Raw genomic sequence first — 15,308 nt, forward strand, 5'->3', positions numbered from 1 at the left:
ATTTTGTTGTTGAAAACTGTAAATTTGACTTTTGCATGCAAAAAGTACTTGAGTAGGAGACATTTTACTCGATTTGGGTCATTAAAATAACTCTGACTACCAATATAATGATATAGGTAGCCTATATCTGCTGTAGTAACTTAAAACCTACAGTAGTTTGACAAAAAAAAGGGGGAAAAAAAAGAAAAAGACCAAAACAATACCCATTCTTGTCTTAAGGAAATTTTTATTGAGCAATTTTTTGAAGAACAGTAAGTTCATGACATGTTAAATATATAGTATATTCTGCTGGTTTTAAACATACATACGTAATAATAAATACAGTCATGTAACATCCATAACATTACCATTATGTCTTAGGACATCTTTGATTAACTTTTTACTACCTTCCCCAAATGTTGACTAATGAAGGTACATTTTTAACAACTATTTACTTGTTAGGCTACTTTATTGTCAAACCACGTTGCGTACAAATGCATTCAACAGACCTGTATGACAGTGTATTGCTGTACATGACAAATAAAAACACGAGACAGGTGTTTAGAAAGAGAAGTTTATTTTGAACTTACCTTGGTCAATTTCTAAGAGCAGCCCCGAGAGAACTGACAACACCGAGCGAGAACCGCCGTGCTTTATAGGAATGCATATGCAAATGTTTACATGGCGACGTCACTGCTGAGAGTCTCGTTGTCATGGTGAGCGCTGAGGAGAGCACGCCTCCCATTGGACCAAACAGGCTCGGGAATCTCCGTCACGGCGTGACGGCGAGTTGCGGACAAAAACATATTAAATATACTGAATATATATTTTTACATTTTTTTTGGTGCCGTGTGTTATTCTGGGATGCAGTAGAATAGGGAGACAGATGATTATAATTAAAGACCAATGACTCTGACAAACTCCTAGTGGTGGTAAGCTTCTTATTATCCAAGATCGCCATCTAGCGGTCACATAACCTAATAGCATGTTACTTGCTACTCCACTACATCATGCCCGTAGCCGGGGTGGGGGCATGCCTAGCCCTAACCTAAACGTAAACCCAATTAGTACCTTACTAATTATTAACAAACAGCTAGTTAGTTTATTATGCCAGTAGTGTTAGTTTAATTGTTTGTTAATACTGTGAATTGTGACCTGAACTGAAAAAGTGTTGCCAAAAGGTCCAGCATTTGTCCTTTTAATTATTTTATGTAATTGAATATTATATATTTATCAAATAATGAATATAATATGTTTATATTCAATATATATTCCTGTCACGTCTGTGTTTTTGAGGCTGTTTGCTCACTTCATTCGTTTGTTTTTTTTTTTTTGTTTTGTTCTGATCAGATATCCATCCGATCGCTCAAACCACTTCAGAAGGTCATCTGGGATGCGTTTCAGATGAAACTGGACAGGTCTAATCATAACCTGGAATGAGCTTAAGTGAGAATTGGTGTCTGTACTGCAGTTCGTTGGCCTATGCTAAAGCACGTAGTTCAATAGGCCTAGATGTCGACTAAATGAGCAGTCAGTCTTGTTGAGGCTAGCCTACTCCTAATTGAGTGGAGGAACTATGACGTCAATTTGTATGCAAAAACCCGGAAAAGAGTTAGAATTTTAGCAGTTCCGGTTCCTTCGTCCCAAAGTCAATGGGTTTTCTCGATGGGGTTTCAGTAAAATCGCTTAAATAAGGTTCGTGGCAAACACAAACTCAAAATACTTTCACGTTTTGTTCTACGACATAAAACACATCACTTACAGCACACTCTTGACTTTTTTAATGGGTTATGCTTCTTTAAAAAGACGCTTGCTATCAAGTTGCTAAATGGGACTACAGGCGGCGTCGGAGACATTATACGTCATCGAGCTGATCTGGTCTGGAGCGCAGCTCGCTCGTGTTGGGCATTTGGATTAGTCTGATATTTAGGTGTTTTCATGAATAGTATTATATAGTTTGTAGTATTATTCTAATTGGGAATTCAGATTGTGTGTAGATAATTCCTTCACTTGTAAAGGCTGACGAGACAGATTCATTTGCTAATCATTTATGCTAATTAAACAATATTATGAAGATAACGTCACTGCCTACTAGTGCAGCCGGTCTCTCTCCTGCTCTCAGTAATGCAAACGTATGAATAAACGTGTAGAACTACATGCATGTAGGTCAGTAAATGGTGAGTGCATTTTCATTTTTAGGGTGAACTATCTCTTTAGGGACTCAATACTTTGGTTGCCAAATCCAATAAAACAAGGTCTAATGGACCTTGTGCCATGCTAAGCAAGCGTCTCTCTCTTTATAGACGTCCGACCGTTTAAGCACTCTTTGGTTGTCAAAAATAAAAAGACACAAATAAATTGTAGTGATGAGACCCTCTATTTAGGATATAAATTTGCCATACATATAATATTTTTAGGTGACGCAGTAGGTAGTGCCGTTGCCTCACAGCAGGAAGGTCACTGGTTCGAGCCTCAGCTGGGTCAGCTACCGTTTCTGTGTGGAGTTTGCATGTTCTCCCTGCATTCGCGTGGGTTTTCCTCCGGGTGCTCCGGTTTCCCCCACAAGTCCAAAGACATGCGGTATAGGTGAATTGGGTGGGCTAAGTTTTCCGTAGTGTATGAGTGTGACTGAGTGTGTGTGTGTGGATGTTTCCCAGAGATGGGTTGCGGCCGGAAGGTCATCCGCTGCGTAAAAATTGTGCTGGATAAGTTGGCAGGTTAATTCCACGGTGGCGTGTAATAATAAAGGGACCAAGCCGAAAAGAAAATGAAGGAATAATATTTTTTAGATGCTTGAACTGTTATTGTCACCCTGAATGACCTTTTAGGGGATGTTTGGTGTCTTTTTTTTAATTAGTTGTTTTGATGAGTGAAAACCTCCCCTTCAGTGTGTCTTTATGCCATGAACTATGTACTTTTTCAAAGGTCAAAAAGATACTTTCAAGAACAACATTGGCTTATTTTTTTGAGCCCCTCCAAATCATGATAACAAAAAATGCTGAAAATACCACAATAAGTTCTACTTTACTACTGACCATATTTAAATGCCACAGTTTGACTTCTGACAGATCGGAGCTTTAGTGTGACATCAGTTAAAGCTGCACTAGGTGATCTGCCAAAATGCTAACTGGTTAGCATAATATTTCAAATACAATCCCTCCCCTGCTGTCCAAAGCCACGCCTCCTGAAATCACCAACGCGCACATTAAAGATGACGGACCCACTAGATCATGTCGCTCACCAGTTAGAAAACTTGATAGTACTTTAAAAATACCACAATTCTGAATGAAAAACTGCATTATATCTAGCACGTTTTCAGTTAGCAAGCAAAACTTGTCATGATGTGCAATATTTCATGCATGCAAGGATCGCATGCAAATAAAGAGCCATCGGCCCTTAATTTTTGTCATAGAATTGTGTATTAGATTAGATTGTACGTCAGATCAACAGCACAGACTGAACTTAAAGCACCAGGTTAAACTTTATGACCCCTTTATGGTAATCAAATTGAAAATGAACACAGGCCACAACTGACCATTGAGGATGATCTCCAAAATTAAACCAATGGACTTGTCCTGAACACATGCTGTCCACCAGTCTCCTTGAGGTTAGGTTATTAATATTAAATTAAAGAAATGAATAAATGATTATACACACTATATAGCCCATGACTGTTAAGACTGTTGCACTCTTTGTGTTGGCAATATGCTCATGTTTATATAGGCCTATTGTTATGTGTGCAACATTTGTATATTTATAGCCACCTCTGAGAAATGTCGGGGTCACAATGGTTTTAAGAAAAGACTTAAAAAGTCATACATTTGAAATAGTGACTGACACCTGCAGAAACCATGGTTGTGATGTTCCATTCCACTATAGACATGGTTACATCAAAACGAGTATTAAATATTAAGCCAAAAATATAAAACCGAATTATGTATACGCTACTATTTTTATAAAGTGATATGTGCAAATAAAAATACACACTTTTGTCTTTGCAGACTTTTCATCTTTGCATAAACTTGTGTTGTATTAGTTTTTTTTTTTCAGTCGCTTTGGTAAACTTCTCAGATTTGAAATTTGCTGAGCAGTGAGTGCATTTCTCAAAACAGCACATACAAATAGCCAAACAGCATGGATTACCTGCAAAGGCCAGTCTCTTGCTTAAAGTCCTTGGTTCATCTCTCAATGAACATGTCAGTGCCGTCAGAATGACAAGTCCTTGTGTCATTGTGTACGGATAAGACAGTCAAATTACTTACTGATGTTGTCAATGTAACAGCGTACTCTGGATGGACGTCCTCATGTAAGCTACGGCTAATTTATTTCATTTTTTTGCGGCTTGTACTGTGATTCGTTGCCAGATCATGTCATTGTGATACAGAAAGAAAAAGACAGCACTTCATAGGACAAAGAAAACAAAAAACAAACCCAAAACAAAAGTAGAAATGTGAACATAGGACAATCTCCTTTCAGATACACCTCACCTTCGTTAGACAAAGTCCAGATTGACCTGGGAGCAATTTACCAATTATAGATTTAGAAAAAAACGTCTAATGGAAAATGTACAGAAAAATGCATTATGACTAATTAGTATGACAACTTGTTCCACTTCTTTTATATATAATATATAACTTGACATTAACTTTTTTCTCACACCCCACTGGTCATTTTTACGAGACAAAATTTTGTTGTTGAAAACTGTAAATTTGACTTTTGCATGCAAAAGTACTTGAGTAGGAGACATTTTACTCGATTTGGGTCATTAAAATAACTCTGACTACCAATATAATGATATAGGTAGCCTATATCTGCTGTAGTAACTTAAAACCTACAGTAGTTTGACAAAAAAAAAAGGAAAAAAAAAAAGAAAAAAAGACCAAAACAATACCCATTCTTGTCTTAAGGAAATTTTTATTGAGCAATTTTTTGAAGAACAGTAAGTTCATGACATGTTAAATATATAGTATATTCTGCTGGTTTTAAACATACATGCGTAATAATAAATACAGTCATGTAACATCCATAACATTACCATTATGTCTTAGGACATCTTTGATTAACTTTTTACTACCTTCCCCAAATGTTGAATAATGAAGGTACATTTTTAACAACTATTTACTTGTTAGGCTACTTTATTGTCAAACCACGTTGCGTACAAATGCATTCAACAGACCTGTATGACAGTGTATTGCTGTACATGACAAATAAAAACACGAAACAGGTGTTTAGAAAGAGAAGTTTATTTTGAACTTACCTTGGTCAATTTCTAAGAGCAGCCCCGAGAGAACTGACAACACCGAGCGAGAACCGCCGTGCTTTATAGGAATGCATATGCAAATATTTACATGGCGACGTCACTGCTGGGAGTCTCGTTGTTATGGTGAGCGCTGAGGAGAGCACGCCTCCCATTGGACCAAACAGGCTCGGGAATCTCCGTCACGGCGTGACGGCGAGTTGCGGACAAAAACATATTAAATATACTGAATATATATTTTTACATTTTTTTTGGTGCCGTGTGTTATTCTGGGATGCAGTAGAATAGGGAGACAGATGATTATAATTAAAGACCAATGACTCTGACAAACTCCTAGTGGTGGTAAGCTTCTTATTATCCAAGATCGCCATCTAGCGGTCTCATAACCTAATAGCATGTTACTTGCTACTCCACTACATCATGCCCGTAGCCGGGGTGGGGGCATGCCTAGCCCTAACTTAAACGTAAACCCAATTAGTACCTTACTAATTATTAACAAACAGCTAGTTAGTTTATTATGCCAGTAGTGTTAGTTTAATTGTTTGTTAATACTGTGAATTGTGACCTAAACTGAAAAAGTGTTGCCAAAAGGTCCAGCATTTGTCCTTTTAATTATTTTATGTAATTGAATATTATATATTTATCAAATAATGAATATAATATGTTTATATTCAATATATATTCCTGTCACGTCTGTGTTTTTGAGGCTGTTTGCTCACTTCATTCGTTTGTTTTTTTTTTTTGTTTTGTTCTGATCAGATATCCATCCGATCGCTCAAACCACTTCAGAAGGTCATCTGGGATGCGTTTCAGATGAAACTGGACAGGTCTAATCATAACCTGGAATGAGCTTAAGTGAGAATTGGTGTCTGTACTGCAGTTCGTTGGCCTATGCTAAAGCACGTAGTTCAATAGGCCTAGATGTCGACTAAATGAGCAGTCAGTCTTGTTGAGGCTAGCCTACTCCTAATTGAGTGGAGGAACTATGACGTCAATTTGTATGCAAAAACCCGGAAAAGAGTTAGAATTTTAGCAGTTCCGGTTCCTTCGTCCCAAAGTCAATGGGTTTTCTCGATGGGGTTTCAGTAAAATCGCTTAAATAAGGTTCGTGGCAAACACAAACTCAAAATACTTTCACGTTTTGTTCTACGACATAAAACACATCACTTACAGCACACTCTTGACTTTTTTAATGGGTTATGCTTCTTTAAAAAGACGCTTGCTATCAAGTTGCTAAATGGGACTACAGGCGGCGTCGGAGACATTATACGTCATCGAGCTGATCTGGTCTGGAGCGCAGCTCGCTCGTGTTGGGCATTTGGATTAGTCTGATATTTAGGTGTTTTCATGAATAGTATTATATAGTTTGTAGTATTATTCTAATTGGGAATTCAGATTGTGTGTAGATAATTCCTTCACTTGTAAAGGCTGACGAGACAGATTCATTTGCTAATCATTTATGCTAATTAAACAATATTATGAAGATAACGTCACTGCCTACTAGTGCAGCCGGTCTCTCTCCTGCTCTCAGTAATGCAAACGTATGAATAAACGTGTAGAACTACATGCATGTAGGTCAGTAAATGGTGAGTGCATTTTCATTTTTAGGGTGAACTATCTCTTTAGGGACTCAATACTTTGGTTGCCAAATCCAATAAAACAAGGTCTAATGGACCTTGTGCCATGCTAAGCAAGCGTCTCTCTCTTTATAGACGTCCGACCGTTTAAGCACTCTTTGGTTGTCAAAAATAAAAAGACACAAATAAATTGTAGTGATGAGACCCTCTATTTAGGATATAAATTTGCCATACATATAATATTTTTAGGTGACGCAGTAGGTAGTGCCGTTGCCTCACAGCAGGAAGGTCACTGGTTCGAGCCTCAGCTGGGTCAGCTACCGTTTCTGTGTGGAGTTTGCATGTTCTCCCTGCATTCGCGTGGGTTTTCCTCCGGGTGCTCCGGTTTCCCCCACAAGTCCAAAGACATGCGGTACAGGTGAATTGGGTGGGCTAAGTTTTCCGTAGTGTATGAGTGTGACTGAGTGTGTGTGTGTGGATGTTTCCCAGAGATGGGTTGCGGCCGGAAGGTCATCCGCTGCGTAAAAATTGTGCTGGATAAGTTGGCAGGTTAATTCCACGGTGGCGTGTAATAATAAAGGGACCAAGCCGAAAAGAAAATGAAGGAATAATATTTTTTAGATGCTTGAACTGTTATTGTCACCCTGAATGACCTTTTAGGGGATGTTTGGTGTCTTTTATTTAATTAGTTGTTTTGATGAGTGAAAACCTCCCCTTCAGTGTGTCTTTATGCCATGAACTATGTACTTTTTCAAAGGTCAAAAAGATACTTTCTAGAACAACATTGGCTTATTTTTTTGAGCCCCTCCAAATCATGCTAACAAAAAATGCTGAAAATACCACAATAAGTTCTACTTTACTACTGACCATATTTAAATGCCACAGTTTGACTTCTGACAGATCGGAGCTTTAGTGTGACATCAGTTAAAGCTGCACTAGGTGATCTGCCAAAATGCTAACTGGTTAGCATAATATTTCAAATACAATCCCTCCCCTGCTGTCCAAAGCCACGCCTCCTGAAATCACCAACGCGCACATTAAAGATGACGGACCCACTAGATCATGTCGCTCGCCAGTTAGAAAACTTGATAGTACTTTAAAAATACCACAATTCTGAACGAAAAACTGCATTATATCTAGCACGTTTTCAGTTAGCAAGCAAAACTTGTCATGATGTGCAATATTTCATGCATGCAAGGATCGCATGCAAATAAAGAGCCATCGGCCCTTAATTTTTGTCATAGAATTGTGTATTAGATTAGATTGTACGTCAGATCAACAGCACAGACTGAACTTAAAGCACCAGGTTAAACTTTATGACCCCTTTATGGTAATCAAATTGAAAATGAACACAGGCCACAACTGACCATTGAGGATGATCTCCAAAATTAAACCAATGGACTTGTCCTGAACACATGCTGTCCACCAGTCTCCTTGAGGTTAGGTTATTAATATTAAATTAAAGAAATGAATAAATGATTATACACACTATATAGCCCATGACTGTTAAGACTGTTGCACTCTTTGTGTTGGCAATATGCTCATGTTTATATAGGCCTATTGTTATGTGTGCAACATTTGTATATTTATAGCCACCTCTGAGAAATGTCGGGGTCACAATGGTTTTAAGAAAAGACTTAAAAAGTCATACATTTGAAATAGTGACTGACACCTGCAGAAACCATGGTTGTGATGTTCCATTCCACTATAGACATGGTTACATCAAAACGAGTATTAAATATTAAGCCAAAAATATAAAACCGAATTATGTATACGCTACTATTTTTATAAAGTGATATGTGCAAATAAAAATACACACTTTTGTCTTTGCAGACTTTTCATCTTTGCATAAACTTGTGTTGTATTACAGTTTTTTTTTTTTTCAGTCGCTTTGGTAAACTTCTCAGATTTGAAATTTGCTGAGCAGTGAGTGCATTTCTCAAAACAGCACATACAAATAGCCAAACAGCATGGATTACCTGCAAAGGCCAGTCTCTTGCTTAAAGTCCTTGGTTCATCTCTCAATGAACATGTCAGTGCCGTCAGAATGACAAGTCCTTGTGTCATTGTGTACGGATAAGACAGTCAAATTACTTACTCATGTTGTCAATGTAACAGCGTACTCTGGATGGACGTCCTCATGTAAGCTACGGCTAATTTATTTCATTTTTTTGCGGCTTGTACTGTGATTCGTTGCCAGATCATGTCATTGTGATACAGAAAGAAAAAGACAGCACTTCATAGGACAAAGAAAACAAAAAACAAACCCAAAACAAAAGTAGAAATGTGAACATAGGACAGTCTCCTTTCAGATACACCTCACCTTCGTTAGACAAAGTCCAGATTGACCTGGGAGCAATTTACCAATTATAGATTTAGAAAAAAACGTCTAATGGAAATGTACAGAAAAATGCATTATGACTAAATAGTATGACAACTTGTTCCACTTCTTTTATATATAATATATAACTTGACATTAACTTTTTTCTCACACCCCACTGGTCATTTTTACAAGACAAAATTTTGTTGTTGAAAACTGTAAATTTGACTTTTGCATGCAAAAAGTACTTGAGTAGGAGACATTTTACTCGATTTGGGTCATTAAAATAACTCTGACTACCAATATAATGATATAGGTAGCCTATATCTGCTGTAGTAACTTAAAACCTACAGTAGTTTGACAAAAAAAAGGGGGAAAAAAAAGAAAAAGACCAAAACAATACCCATTCTTGTCTTAAGGAAATTTTTATTGAGCAATTTTTTGAAGAACAGTAAGTTCATGACATGTTAAATATATAGTATATTCTGCTGGTTTTAAACATACATACGTAATAATAAATACAGTCATGTAACATCCATAACATTACCATTATGTCTTAGGACATCTTTGATTAACTTTTTACTACCTTCCCCAAATGTTGACTAATGAAGGTACATTTTTAACAACTATTTACTTGTTAGGCTACTTTATTGTCAAACCACGTTGCGTACAAATGCATTCAACAGACCTGTATGACAGTGTATTGCTGTACATGACAAATAAAAACACGAGACAGGTGTTTAGAAAGAGAAGTTTATTTTGAACTTACCTTGGTCAATTTCTAAGAGCAGCCCCGAGAGAACTGACAACACCGAGCGAGAACCGCCGTGCTTTATAGGAATGCATATGCAAATGTTTACATGGCGACGTCACTGCTGAGAGTCTCGTTGTCATGGTGAGCGCTGAGGAGAGCACGCCTCCCATTGGACCAAACAGGCTCGGGAATCTCCGTCACGGCGTGACGGCGAGTTGCGGACAAAAACATATTAAATATACTGAATATATATTTTTACATTTTTTTTGGTGCCGTGTGTTATTCTGGGATGCAGTAGAATAGGGAGACAGATGATTATAATTAAAGACCAATGACTCTGACAAACTCCTAGTGGTGGTAAGCTTCTTATTATCCAAGATCGCCATCTAGCGGTCACATAACCTAATAGCATGTTACTTGCTACTCCACTACATCATGCCCGTAGCCGGGGTGGGGGCATGCCTAGCCCTAACCTAAACGTAAACCCAATTAGTACCTTACTAATTATTAACAAACAGCTAGTTAGTTTATTATGCCAGTAGTGTTAGTTTAATTGTTTGTTAATACTGTGAATTGTGACCTGAACTGAAAAAGTGTTGCCAAAAGGTCCAGCATTTGTCCTTTTAATTATTTTATGTAATTGAATATTATATATTTATCAAATAATGAATATAATATGTTTATATTCAATATATATTCCTGTCACGTCTGTGTTTTTGAGGCTGTTTGCTCACTTCATTCGTTTGTTTTTTTTTTTTTTGTTTTGTTCTGATCAGATATCCATCCGATCGCTCAAACCACTTCAGAAGGTCATCTGGGATGCGTTTCAGATGAAACTGGACAGGTCTAATCATAACCTGGAATGAGCTTAAGTGAGAATTGGTGTCTGTACTGCAGTTCGTTGGCCTATGCTAAAGCACGTAGTTCAATAGGCCTAGATGTCGACTAAATGAGCAGTCAGTCTTGTTGAGGCTAGCCTACTCCTAATTGAGTGGAGGAACTATGACGTCAATTTGTATGCAAAAACCCGGAAAAGAGTTAGAATTTTAGCAGTTCCGGTTCCTTCGTCCCAAAGTCAATGGGTTTTCTCGATGGGGTTTCAGTAAAATCGCTTAAATAAGGTTCGTGGCAAACACAAACTCAAAATACTTTCACGTTTTGTTCTACGACACAAAACACATCACTTACAGCACACTCTTGACTTTTTTAATGGGTTATGCTTCTTTAAAAAGACGCTTGCTATCAAGTTGCTAAATGGGACTACAGGCGGCGTCGGAGACATTATACGTCATCGAGCTGATCTGGTCTGGAGCGCAGCTCGCTCGTGTTGGGCATTTGGATTAGTCTGATATTTAGGTGTTTTCATGAATAGTATTATATAGTTTGTAGTATTATTCTAATTGGGAATTCAGATTGTGTGTAGATAATTCCTTCACTTGTAAAGGCTGACGAGACAGATTCATTTGCTAATCATTTATGCTAATTAAACAATATTATGAAGATAACGTCACTGCCTACTAGTGCAGCCGGTCTCTCTCCTGCTCTCAGTAATGCAAACGTATGAATAAACGTGTAGAACTACATGCATGTAGGTCAGTAAATGGTGAGTGCATTTTCATTTTTAGGGTGAACTATCTCTTTAGGGACTCAATACTTTGGTTGCCAAATCCAATAAAACAAGGTCTAATGGACCTTGTGCCATGCTAAGCAAGCGTCTCTCTCTTTATAGACGTCCGACCGTTTAAGCACTCTTTGGTTGTCAAAAATAAAAAGACACAAATAAATTGTAGTGATGAGACCCTCTATTTAGGATATAAATTTGCCATACATATAATATTTTTAGGTGACGCAGTAGGTAGTGCCGTTGCCTCACAGCAGGAAGGTCACTGGTTCGAGCCTCAGCTGGGTCAGCTACCGTTTCTGTGTGGAGTTTGCATGTTCTCCCTGCATTCGCGTGGGTTTTCCTCCGGGTGCTCCGGTTTCCCCCACAAGTCCAAAGACATGCGGTACAGGTGAATTGGGTGGGCTAAGTTTTCCGTAGTGTATGAGTGTGACTGAGTGTGTGTGTGTGGATGTTTCCCAGAGATGGGTTGCGGCCGGAAGGTCATCCGCTGCGTAAAAATTGTGCTGGATAAGTTGGCCGGTTAATTCCACGGTGGCGTGTAATAATAAAGGGACCAAGCCGAAAAGAAAATGAAGGAATAATATTTTTTAGATGCTTGAACTGTTATTGTCACCCTGAATGACCTTTTAGGGGATGTTTGGTGTCTTTTATTTAATTAGTTGTTTTGATGAGTGAAAACCTCCCCTTCAGTGTGTCTTTATGCCATGAACTATGTACTTTTTCAAAGGTCAAAAAGATACTTTCAAGAACAACATTGGCTTATTTTTTTGAGCCCCTCCAAATCATGCTAACAAAAAATGCTGAAAATACCACAATAAGTTCTACTTTACTACTGACCATATTTAAATGCCACAGTTTGACTTCTGACAGATCGGAGCTTTAGTGTGACATCAGTTAAAGCTGCACTAGGTGATCTGCCAAAATGCTAACTGGTTAGCATAATATTTCAAATACAATCCCTCCCCTGCTGTCCAAAGCCACGCCTCCTGAAATCACCAACGCGCACATTAAAGATGACGGACCCACTAGATCATGTCGCTCGCCAGTTAGAAAACTTGATAGTACTTTAAAAATACCACAATTCTGAACGAAAAACTGCATTATATCTAGCACGTTTTCAGTTAGCAAGCAAAACTTGTCATGATGTGCAATATTTCATGCATGCAAGGATCGCATGCAAATAAAGAGCCATCGGCCCTTAATTTTTGTCATAGAATTGTGTATTAGATTAGATTGTACGTCAGATCAACAGCACAGACTGAACTTATAGCACCAGGTTAAACTTTATGACCCCTTTATGGTAATCAAATTGAAAATGAACACAGGCCACAACTGACCATTGAGGATGATCTCCAAAATTAAACCAATGGACTTGTCCTGAACACATGCTGTCCACCAGTCTCCTTGAGGTTAGGTTATTAATATTAAATTAAAGAAATGAATAAATGATTATACACACTATATAGCCCATGACTGTTAAGACTGTTGCACTCTTTGTGTTGGCAATATGCTCATGTTTATATAGGCCTATTGTTATGTGTGCAACATTTGTATATTTATAGCCACCTCTGAGAAATGTCGGGGTCACAATGGTTTTAAGAAAAGACTTAAAAAGTCATACATTTGAAATAGTGACTGACACCTGCAGAAACCATGGTTGTGATGTTCCATTCCACTATAGACATGGTTACATCAAAACGAGTATTAAATATTAAGCCAAAAATATAAAACCGAATTATGTATACGCTACTATTTTTATAAAGTGATATGTGCAAATAAAAATACACACTTTTGTCTTTGCAGACTTTTCATCTTTGCATAAACTTGTGTTGTATTACAGTTTTTTTTTTCAGTCGCTTTGGTAAACTTCTCAGATTTGAAATTTGCTGAGCAGTGAGTGCATTTCTCAAAACAGCACATACAAATAGCCAAACAGCATGGATTACCTGCAAAGGCCAGTCTCTTGCTTAAAGTCCTTGGTTCATCTCTCAATGAACATGTCAGTGCCGTCAGAATGACAAGTCCTTGTGTCATTGTGTACGGATAAGACAGTCAAATTACTTACTCATGTTGTCAATGTAACAGCGTACTCTGGATGGACGTCCTCATGTAAGCTACGGCTAATTTATTTCATTTTTTTGCGGCTTGTACTGTGATTCGTTGCCAGATCATGTCATTGTGATACAGAAAGAAAAAGACAGCACTTCATAGGACAAAGAAAACAAAAAACAAACCCAAAACAAAAGTAGAAATGTGAACATAGGACAGTCTCCTTTCAGATACACCTCACCTTCGTTAGACAAAGTCCAGATTGACCTGGGAGCAATTTACCAATTATAGATTTAGAAAAAAACGTGTAATGGAAATGTACAGAAAAATGCATTATGACTAATTAGTATGACAACTTGTTCCACTTCTTTTATATATAATATATAACTTGACATTAACTTTTTTCTCACACCCCACTGGTCATTTTTACGAGACAAAATTTTGTTGTTGAAAACTGTAAATTTGACTTTTGCATGCAAAAAGTACTTGAGTAGGAGACATTTTACTCGATTTGGGTCATTAAAATAACTCTGACTACCAATATAATGATATAGGTAGCCTATATCTGCTGTAGTAACTTAAAACCTACAGTAGTTTGACAAAAAAAAGGAAAAAAAAAAGAAAAAAAGACCAAAACAATACCCATTCTTGTCTTAAGGAAATTTTTATTGAGCAATTTTTTGAAGAACAGTAAGTTCATGACATGTTAAATATATAGTATATTCTGCTGGTTTTAAACATACATGCGTAATAATAAATACAGTCATGTAACATCCATAACATTACCATTATGTCTTAGGACATCTTTGATTAACTTTTTACTACCTTCCCCAAATGTTGACTAATGAAGGTACATTTTTAACAACTATTTACTTGTTAGGCTACTTTATTGTCAAACCACGTTGCGTACAAATGCATTCAACAGACCTGTATGGCAGTGTATTGCTGTACATGACAAATAAAAACACGAAACAGGTGTTTAGAAAGAGAAGTTTATTTTGAACTTACCTTGGTCAATTTCTAAGAGCAGCCCCGAGAGAACTGACAACACCGAGCGAGAACCGCCGTGCTTTATAGGAATGCATATGCAAATGTTTACATGGCGACGTCACTGCTGGGAGTCTCGTTGTCATGGTGAGCGCTGAGGAGAGCACGCCTCCCATTGGACCAAACAGGCTCGGGAATCTCCGTCACGGCGTGATGGCGAGTTGCGGACAAAAACATATTAAATATACTGAATATATATTTTTACATTTTTGTTTTGGTGCCGTGTGTTATTCTGGGATGCAGTAGAATAGGGAGACAGATGATTATAATTAAAGACCAATGACTCTGACAAACTCCTAGTGGTGGTAAGCTTCTTATTATCCAAGATCGCCATCTAGCGGTCACATAACCTAATAGCATGTTACTTGCTACTCCACTACATCATGCCCGTAGCCGGGGTGGGGGCATGCCTAGCCCTAACCTAAACGTAAACCCAATTAGTACCTTACTAATTATTAACAAACAGCTAGTTAGTTTATTATGCCAGTAGTGTTAGTTTAATTGTTTGTTAATACTGTGAATTGTGACCTGAACTGAAAAAGTGTTGCCAAAAGGTCCAGCATTTGTCCTTTTAATTATTTTATGTAATTGAATATTATATATTTATCAAATAATGAATATAATATGTTTATATTCAATATATATTCCTGTCACGTCTGTGTTTTTGAGGCTGTTTGCTCACTTCATTCGTTTGTTTTTTT

The sequence above is a fragment of the Danio rerio genome, chromosome 21 (genome assembly GCF_049306965.1).
Source record: "Danio rerio strain Tuebingen ecotype United States chromosome 21, GRCz12tu, whole genome shotgun sequence".
Lineage (NCBI taxonomy): Eukaryota > Metazoa > Chordata > Actinopteri > Cypriniformes > Danionidae > Danio > Danio rerio.